Genomic DNA, 10,877 nt, shown 5'->3' with positions numbered 1-10,877 from the left:
GGCCAGATCTCCCTCGACGTGGTTTTCGGTGATTCCAAGAATTACCGCAAAGAAAAGTTGACGTTTGAAGTTGTGGATTTCCAGAGTGCTTATCATGCTATTCTGGGCAAGCCGGCTTATGCACATTTCATGGCTCGACCATGTTACGTTTACCTCAAATTGAAGATGCCTGGTCCTAAAGGAGTGATCACTATCACTAGCAATCGGAAGAAGGCAGAAGAGTGCTTCCAGAAGGGCTCAAAGATCGTCGATGCGCAAATGGCAGTAGTGGAATTGCAGGAGTATCAAAAAATGCAGATCCGAGTGATTTGTTGCGAGCTAAGAAGCCTGCCACAGATTCAGCATTTCAGTCGTCTGGTGAAACGAAGCCGATTCATATTCACCCGACCGATCCCAATTCTGCTCCGACTCACATTTCGACAACACTCGACTCCAAATTGGAAGAAGCGCTCATCCAGTTCCTTCGTGAGAACTGGGACATCTTTGCATGGAAACCTTCTGACATGCCGGGTGTTCCCAGGGGGCTGGCTGAGCACCGTTTGCGAGTCGACCCAAAAGTGAAACCAGTTACAGAACATCTTCGACGGTCCGCCGTACAGAAGAGAAAAGCAATCGGTGAAGAAGTGGCTCGGCTCCTAGCAGCTGAGTTTATCCGAGAGATTTACCACTCCAAGTGGCTAGCCAATGTTGTCATGGTCCCCAAGAAGGAAGACTCACTCCGCATGTGCATTGATTTCAAGCATATCAATCGGGCCTGCCCGAAAGATCACTTTCCTCTCCCCCGCATCGATCAAATAGTCGACTCGACTGCAGGGTGTGAGCGCTTGTCCTTTTTGGACGCCTATTCCGGGTATCATCAGATCCGACTGTATGGACCCGATGAGATAAAAACAGCTTTCATCACTCCATTTGGGTGCTTCTGTTATGTCACCATGCCATTCGGCCTGAAGAATGCTGGAGCCACATTCATGTGGGTTATTCAGAAGTGTTTACTCACTCAAATCAGTCGGAATGTGGAAGCATACATGGATGACATTGTGGTCAAGTCACGTAAATGTTCCGACCTGTTGGCTGACCTTGCTTAAACTTTTGCCAACCTTAGAAGGTATGATATTAAGCTTAATCCATCAAAGTGCACATTCGGAGTTCCGGGTGGAAAATTACTCGACTTCCTCGTTTCCGAACGGGGGATCGACGCTAACCCAGAGAAAGTTGGTGCCATTCTCCGAATGAAACGCCCTGTGCGTGTGCACGATGTCCAGAAGCTTACAGGTTGTTTGGCCGCCTTAAGTCAATTCATTTCTCGCCTCGGTGAAAAGGCATTGCCTCTTTACCGACTGATGAAGAAGTTTGATAAGTTCGAGTGGACTCCTGAAGCTGATGTAGCATTTGCAGAGCTCAAAGCCCTGCTTTCCACCCAGCCGGTGCTTGCTGCCCCAATCAGCAAAGAGCCTTTACTGCTTTACATTGCAGCCACTGGACAAGTCGTCAGTACAGTACTTACGGTCGAGCGGGAAGAAGAAGGAAAAGCCTGTAAAGTTCAGCGCCCAGTATATTATGTTTCTGAAGTTTTGACTCCATCAAAGCAAAGATATCCACATTATCAGAAGCTTGTTTATGGGATTTATATGACCACAAAGAAGGTTGCACATTATTTCTCTGACCACTCCATTACAGTCGTCAGCGACGCTCCATTATCAGAGATTCTAAACAACAGAGATGCAACTGGTCGAGTGGCAAAGTGGGCGATTGAACTCCTTCCCTTGGATATTAAGTTTGAGGCAAAGAAAGCTATCAAGTCCCAAGCAATAGCAGATTTCCTCGCCGAGTGGATCGAACAGCAACTGCCGACTCAAGTCCACTCGGGGCACTGGACCATGTTCTTTGATGGTTCCAAGATGCTGAATGGTTCCGGTGCTGGGGTGGTACTGGTATCCCCCCGAGGAGACAAGCTCAGATATGTTCTCCAGATTCACTTTGATTCCTCCAATAACGAAGAGGAATATGAAGCACTCTTATACGGGTTACGTATGGCCATCTCACTCGGCGTCCGTCGCCTCATGGTCTATGGCGACTCAGATTTGGTAGTCAATCAAGTGATGAAGGAGTGGGACGTCAGAAGCCTAGCTATGACTGGTTACTGCAATGCGGCGAGGAAGATGGAAAAGAAGTTTGAGGGGTTAGAGCTCCATCATATACCCCGACTAAAAAATCAAGCAGCCGATGATTTGGCAAAGATAGGTTCCAAGAGGGAAGCCATTCCCAACAACATGTTTTTGGAACACATTCATACACCTTCAGTTCAAGAAGATCCTTTCATAGAAGAGCCCCCGCAGCCTAAGAGTGCCAGACCCGACTGAAGTCGAAGTCCCAGCCGTGGTCGACCTGATCATGGAGGTTTTGGTCATCACTCCCGACTGGACAGTGCCATACATTGCGTATATCCTTAGGAAGGAACTCCTAGAGGATGAAGAAGAGGCTCGACAGATCGTCCGTCGATCCAAAGCCTTTACTGTGATAAGAGGACAACTGTTCAGGGAAAGCGTAACCGGAGTCAGCTAGAAATGCATAACACCAGAAGAAGGTCGAGTGATCCTCAACGACATCCACTCGGGGACCTGTGGTCACCATGCGTCCTCTCGAACCATTGTGGCCAAAGCAAACCGAGCTGGATTTTATTGGCCACGAGCAAATGAAATGGCGAAATATATAGTCGACAAATGTGAAGGCTGCCAGTTTTACTCCAATACGTCCCACAAATCTGCGTCAGCCCTGAAAGTGCATTATATCGACTAGAGGGGGGGGTGAATAGGCGATTTTTTGAAATTCTTCACTGAGTAATTTGTGGGTGAGGAAATTCCTTAGCGAAGAACTACTTGCAGCGGAATAAGTACTCACAAGTATGCATAGCAGAGCACAAGCATAGTCATGATGATGAAATGAAAACACGCACAGAGTACAGAAAGCGTAAACACAGGATAACACAGGATGAAGACAAACAGACTGAGGAAATTGAACTGAGAAAATTGAGAAAGTCTTCAGTCAAAGTCTTCAAACACAGATATGAACTATTGAACAACACAGGAATGAGGAAATGAAAGAGTTGAGGAAATAGAACCAGTTGGGTTAGTGAAGACAATGATTTGGTAGACCAGTTCCAACTGCTGTCTCAGTTGTACGTCTGGTTGGAGCGGCTAGGAATTTAAACCTGAGGACACCCAGTCCCGGACACACAGTCCTCACCATATTCTCCATGAACTAAGGTCACACTGACCTCGTCCAATCACTCGTGGTAAGTCTTCAGGTGACTTCCAAACCTTCACAAACTCGGTCACTCGGCGATCCACAATTTCCTCGTGGATGCTCTAGACCATGACGCCTAACCGTTCTGAAGAAGCACAGTCTTCAAAGGTAACAAGCATCGGATCCACGCAGGATCAATCTCTTCAGTGATGCTCAATCACTTTGGGTTTGTAGGTGTTTGGTTTTGGGGTTTTTCCTCACTTGATGATTTTCACTCAAAGTCCTCGGAGGATGGGACGCTCTCAAATGACAAGTGTCAGTTTTTTTCGGAGCAGCCAACCAGCTAGTGGTTGCAGGGGGCGGCTATTTATAGCCTAGGGAGCAGCCCGCATGATAAGACATAAACGCCGTTTAATGATATGACCGTTAGGTGGGTAGATATTTTGGGACAGCTGGCGCATAGCACAGCAACGGTCGGAAATTTGAGTATCAAATTCCTCAGGGCTATCATGTTCCTCACTGTGTAGGCAATCCGCACTGGCGAATTCCTAACTCCTCAGTCAGAACAAATTCCTCAGAGACCAGAAGAACTTCGTCTCTGTCACTGAAGAATATGACTGAGCTGTATGAGATTTCCAATGGCTTCACTCGAAGGGATTGGTAGGTGTAGCATTTTGAGTTGAGAATCACATGGAAATTTTTCCTTAGTATTTCCTCGACCCCCTTTAACAGTACGGTGTTTCCTATTACTCAAGAAAGAGAAAATGAAACTACGAAAACAAAAGTCTTCACGCTTCATGTTCCTCAAATGAATACTAAGTCTTCAAGGTCACACCAATTTCTTCACTTTCAAAGTCTTCAGAAAGTCTTCAGAAATCCAAAGTCTTCAGTCGAAGAACTTCATTTTTAAGGGTCGACTTTCTCTGCAAATATCAAACTCCTCATAGACTTATAGATCTGTGTACACTCACAAACGCATTAGTCCCTTAACCTATAAGTCTTCAATACACCAAAATCACTAAGGGGCACTAGATGCACTTACAATCTCCCCCTTTTTGGTGATTGATGACAATATAGGTTAAGTTTTCAACGGGGATGAACATATGAAGTGTAAATACTAATATTGAGGAATTTGATTGCAAGATATAGAAGAACTCCCCCTGAAGATGTGCATAGTGAGGAATTTGCTTTTGAAGCAATGCACACTTGAAGAGTTGAATCATGGAGATCTCCCCCTATATCTTGTAATTCATACACGCATTTGACACAATATATGAAGAATTTGAAATGCATGATGAAATATGGTGACTGATGTAATTCAGCATGCGTGCAATAACATTAACGAGGAATAAGCATGCAGAAGAAACAGCAAAAGTATCAGGCCACCATAGAGTTTAAGTTTACAACTCGATCCAGCAAAGTCTTCAAAAGAACGAGAGTTGCAACTTAGAAAAAACGCCCATATAATAGACCCGCTTGAAGACTAACTCAAATTTCTCCCCCTTTGTCATCAAATGAACAAAAGGGTCGAAAATGAGGACTAACGCCCCTGAAGAATATCATGGTGATGAAGGAGCGTCAGCGTTTTTGGGGTCGGTTGTTGGAGTCGGGCCTGCCGCAGTGTCGTCCAAATCTTCATTTTCATTAGTGTCACGTGATGAAGAATAGGAGCTGGCCACCAAGGTAGGAACCTTGACCTTCTTGTACTTCTTCGGAGGAGGTGCAGCCTAGTCAAGATCGTCAGTGAGACCCATTGTCTTCAGATCTTCTTCACTATAGACTTGAGATAGAACAGCCCAGGTGCGGTTGAGGATTTCATTAAGGTAGTAGTGGTTTTTCTTCACTGCATTGTGGGTAGCAGTCATGTTGTGAAGAATTGAACCAAACTGACGCTTGACCCATTTATGATTGCGATCAACCTTCTGGTGAAGACTGAGGAGTAGCTCACGGTCAGTCATCACCCTGGGTGCTGTGCCTTGAGGATTTTGCTTGGGTGCGTTGGGGCAGAGTCATGGGTGGCAGAGTCATCATTGGTGGAGTAGGATGCAGCCTTGCGAAATTGCCCATCCAATGGACGAGCGCCTTCATCAATTACAGCAGTAGCCTTGCCCTTTTCATCAGCTGAGGACATTGTCCGTTTGAGGACTTCAATTGGGGGCAAGTAGCTGCAACGGTTCAGTGTATCAGCTTTATAGTTGAGTGAAGACCTTGTCCTGATGAATCTCATAATCCAAGGTGCATAAGGCTTCAACTCAAATGGTGACATGGCGACATTAGCCAGAGTCCTCATGAAGAAATCATGGAAGTTGATGGGAATGCCATGAATGATATTGAAAAGCAGATTCTTCATGATGCCAACGACTTCTTCTTCATTGGAGTCGTGGCCCTTGATTGGACTGAATATCTTCGTCAGAATGCGATAGACAGTCCGAGGCACATACATCAATTCCTTCACAAGGAATTTTGTTCTTGAGGTCTGACCTGGCTTCAATGGCTTCATCAGCACTTGCATGTAGTGATCGGTTAGGTCAGGTTCATTGTAGACGCAACAAGCACCTTCAAGGGGCGGACTGAGAGGTAAGGTACGAAGCAATTCAGTAGCTGGTGCCTTGTAGTGAGTGTTTTCAGACATCCAGTCCAGCACCCATGAATTCACATCTTCAGAATTTCCGGTGATGCGCAGCGTTGCATAGAATTGAAGAATAAGTTCTTCATTCCAATCACAGATGTCAGTGCAGAAATTTAACAGTCCAGCGTCGTGAAGAACACTGAGGACTGGCACGAAGCACGACAAAGATTCCATATCCACGTGAGGAATGTGCTCATGATCGAAGACTTTGTCTTTGTTGAACAGCACTGAGGAATAGAAATTTGCCTGGCTGGCAGTCCAGAAACGCCTCTTCCTTATGCGAGCAGAGTCATAGGGGTTGTAATCAGTGAAGAATACGTGCTCGCCAAAGAAGGCGTCAGTCTTGAATTTTTGCTTCCTGGAGAAGGGATCCTTTGGTTTGGGCAGAGGAGTGTCAGTGAGTTGCATCACGACCTCAGGAATCACAATCTCAGGTTCTTCAGGCTGAGGAATTTCTGGTTCCTCTTCAGTGGCAGCCAGGTTCTGGAATTCTTCATTTTCAGTTTCTTCAGCACTAGCGGCTGGAATGTCTTTCTGAGCTTCATAAGATCCCATTTGAACTGTAGTTACTGGGGACTGAGGAATTTGCTGTAGTGGAGTGAAGAGTGGAGAATTGGGGTGCTGACTTTCCCAAAAGTCATTATTCATCAAAGGGGTGGTACAGCCAATGTCCACATCTTCATCTTCAATCTCTTCAACGCCGGCCTCTTAAGCAGTAAACTGAGGCACAGGTGAGGAAATCACTGGGGTTGAAGGGATTTCATCCACTTCAATTTCTTCATCCATCTGCTCTGACGTAGCAGCAGAAGGAGTTTCTTCATCAGATCCACTAGGGATCACATATTCTTCACCAAAAGGAACAAGGTCCTTTGATGGCATGGTTGAGATTGGAACAGCTTCAATCGGGTTTTCAAAAGAGCTGGTCATAGGCTTCATTTTCTTCAGAGCAAAAGAATCTGAAGAAGCTGATGCTTTCCTTTTCTTCACAGCTGCACGCTCTGCAGCCTTGGTCTTCTTCACATCAGATGCAGATGGAAGGATTGGAGTTGGAGTAGGCGCAGGAGGAGCAGAGGAATTTGGTTCATTCTCTTCAGGCACAAGTGATGCAGTTGCCCTGACCTCTTCATTTTCTTCAGGCGCACCGCTAGTGGGTACCCTGGAACTCACATTATCTTCAGCAGCCTGATTGTCATCAGCGGTGCTGGCATGTTCTTCAGTTTGGTGAGCAGATGCTTCAGCCTGACTGACTTCAATATGCACAGGGGCAGCGGCACTTGAAGTGAGTGTCTTCGTCAGATTGACGAACCTGACTTTGGCTCCTTTCCAATCAGCATAGTAAGCGTTGAAATCATCGCTGAGGACTTTGATTTCAGACTGGAGCTTTACAAGTTCATCAGTTGTCATAGAGGCAACGTTGTTCTTCAGGAACTTCTCCTTCCTGTACTGTGCTTTCTTGATTTGCCTGGCCTTCTCATATTTCCATTTTTCTTCACTGATGAAATGGGTCAGCATGTGACTTTGGCCAGGAGTCAACTTGAAATCAGGCATAGGAGTGTTTGGGTCCTTGTGCCAGAGATCAATATAGTCGAGGATCAGCTTTGGATCCAAAAGCAGTGGCACTTCTGTGCCCTTGGCTCTAGCGGCCCTGACTTGCCTGTCTTTGATGATTTCAGCAAGTTCTTCATCATCAGCTTCGTCTTCATCAGACGGTACTTGGAAGGCGACCTGCTTCTTCTGAGGACTTGGGCGAGAGCCTCGTCCAGCAGTTGTCTTTGTCTTCAGCAGAGAGCGTCATGTTGAAGACTTTGGTGCAGCTGAGGAACTAGCTGAAGCTCCCGAGGCAATAGAGATGCCTGTAGTCCTTTGGCACGTGGCAAGATGCACAGGTGTTGAGGATTTTTTCGGAGCAACTGAGTACTTTGGAGGAGCAGGAGCGGCTTGAGGAATTGGCCGTGAGGGCTGAGCTGAGGAAATTGGCCATGAGGGCATTGAAGAAGAGGCACTTGGCTTGTGCACAGGCTTCTTTGACATGGATTTCTTCGGCCGTATAGAGGCCTCAGCAGCAGCAGCAGTGGAATCTTCGTTGAATTTCTTCACTGCATCTTTAGCCTGTTTGGCCAACTTGGCTTGGCGCTTGGCCATTCTTCAGGAAAGCCCTCACCTCGCTTGATGCTAGTGGGATCTGGCTCTTGGCCAGGTGCCAATGGAGGTCTTGAGCATGGAGGAGTAACAGCGAATTTCTTCATGTACTTTGGAGTCACATACCTGTACTCCCTCCATTCTTTTGCCCATCTCCTTTCTATCCTCTGAATGCGCACCTTGCGTTGATTCTTATCTTCCTCAGGGGGTGTGCAGTACCCCGCATAAATGTCCTCAGGGATTTCAAAGGCAGTATTGACCTCAGGCTTCTTTCCTCCTTTCTGTGGCCTCTTTTCAGTAGCCATTTTCTTCAGTTGAGGAATTCGAACAATTGAACTCTCTGAAGAAGTATGTATCTTTTCTTCAAGGAACGCTGCAAACGAGTTAAGTTGATGAGAACCTAGTGATTCAGCAGCGGACATGAGTACCCTGAACGAAGAACACGATGAACTGGGATGTGGAGAAGTGAAGCTCGTCTGTGCAGATCTTCCACGCCCTAACTTGGCGGAGGAAGACGGCTACGGCGGCGGCGGAGTGAAGATTTCCGCGGCCGGCGTGAGTACGGCGACGACGAGGTCGAGCCAGTGAAGCTCTTCCTCACCGACGACGATGATGTAGCGGCGGCGCTAGTGTTTGAGAAGCTCGAGCTGGAGAGAGGTCGAGCGGAGTAAAAGAAGTGAGGAAGGGAAGAGGGGGTATTTATAGCCACGGTGAAAAACGGGTCGCCCGAAGAAATTGGACGAACGTGCCCCTGACCCTTCTCATTCGCACGACATGTGTCACCCACGTACTGAGAGGTGGAGATCGTGTTAGATCGTGGATGAATAGATAAGTATATAGTGGGAAGCGGAACGGTTTGAGCGGCAAAGCCGAAAATTTGGATAGGATAAGTTAAAAGTTCCGTTCGCAAATTCTTCAGCTGACAATGACACAATGAAGATTTTGAGCGAGTTTCAAATAGAACGCACATGAAGAATGTGTGAATAGATTGGGTGAGTATAGCATAGAGGGGGAAGGGTCCGATCACATTCACTTAGCAGAAATAGCAACTTGAAGAATTAGCCATAAGTGAATGCTGTAGAGGACATAATATATATATATATATATATATATATATATATATATATATATATAGCCAATGAAGAGAAACGACGGAAACAGTGAAGATTTTGCAAAGTTGAAGAATATGAACAACTGAGGAATTTCAAAACTGAGGAAAAACTCTGATTGAAGATTTTCAACTTTTGTGGTGGCGTGACCCACCGTATAAGAATGATGATTTCAGACACCGCGTATAATTGTCGTAGGGTTCTGAGAATCAAATTCTTCATTAATTTCTTCACACTTAGAGTGTTATTCTTCATTGATTGAAGAAAAACGTTTCTTCATGTGTTGCACATCTAAGTCATCAATTTTGCATAAGTGTTAGGATGGGTGTCCTTTTCAAAGAACATTCGAAGATTCTAAGATATTTAGCTCACACCGCAACTTGCTAAATCTCTTCTCATCCAAGGGCCTTGTGAAGATATCGGCTAGCTGTTCTTCAGTCTTCACATGCTCAATAGAAATGTCGCCCTTCAACACATGATCGCGAAGAAAATGATGACGGATCTGAATGTGCTTTGTCTTCGAGTGCTGAACTGGGTTGTGAGCAATCTTGATGGCACTCTCATTGTCACAGAAGAGAGGCACATTCTTCACGTTGACGCCGTAGTCCTTGAGAGTTTGTTTCATCCACAGCAATGGAGCACAGCAAGAACCAGCAGCAATGTATTCAGCTTCAGTAGTAGACAGTGATACGCAGTTCTGTTTCTTCGAGGACCAACAGACCAAAGATCGTCCGAGGAAATGACATGTACCATATCTTGACTTGCGATCCACACGATCACCAGCATAGTCAGAGTCATAATATCCAACGAGATCAAAAGCCGAGCCCTTGGGGTACCATAATCCTAGTGTTGGTGTGTGAGCTAGGTATCGAAGAATATGCTTCACAGCCTTATGGTGTGATTCCTTCGGTGTAGCTTGAAATCGGGCACACATGTAAACACTAAGCATAATATCTGGCCTAGATGCACATAAGTACAATAAAGAACCAGTCATGGAGCGGTATACCTTTTGATCGAAGTCAATACCATTTTCATCAGTGCATAGATGGCCATTTGTGGGCATAGGAATTTTGACGCCTTTGCAATCTTGCATGCCGAATTTCCTCAGTACATCCTTGAGGTATTTCTCCTGAGATATGAATATGCCATTGCGCTGTTGACGAATTTGAAGACCTAAGAAGAATTTCAACTCTCCCATCATAGACATTTGATATTCTTCACTCATCATATAGGCAAATTCATCACTACAACGTTGGTCAGTACAGCCAAAGATGATGTCATCAACATATATTTGGCATACAAACAATTCATCATCATATGATTTAGTGAAAAGAGTAGGGTCGAGTGAACCGGGTTTGAAGCCTTTCTTCATGAGGAATTCCTTCAAAGTATCATACCACGCCCGAGGGGCCTGCTTGAGGCCATAGAGGGCCTTATTTAGTTTGAAGACTTTGTCAGGATGCTTAGGATCTTCAAAACCTGGGGGTTGAGCAACATATACTTCCTCCTCAAGCTTACCATTAAGGAATGCACTTTTCACATCCATTTGATATACGGTGATATCATGATGGTTAGCATAAGCAAGTAATATGCGAATATCTTCAAGTCCAGCAACAGGTGCAAAAGTTTCATCGAAATCAATTCCCTCAACCTGTGTGTAGCCTTGAGCTACTAGTCGTGCCTTATTCCTCACCACAAGGCCATTTTCATCTTGCTTGTTGCGGTAGATCCACTTTGTGCCAATGATATTGTGTTTG

This window comes from Triticum aestivum, chromosome 3D (assembly GCF_018294505.1).
Source record: "Triticum aestivum cultivar Chinese Spring chromosome 3D, IWGSC CS RefSeq v2.1, whole genome shotgun sequence".
Classification (NCBI taxonomy): domain Eukaryota; kingdom Viridiplantae; phylum Streptophyta; class Magnoliopsida; order Poales; family Poaceae; genus Triticum; species Triticum aestivum.
This window is presented reverse-complemented; position numbering follows the sequence as displayed.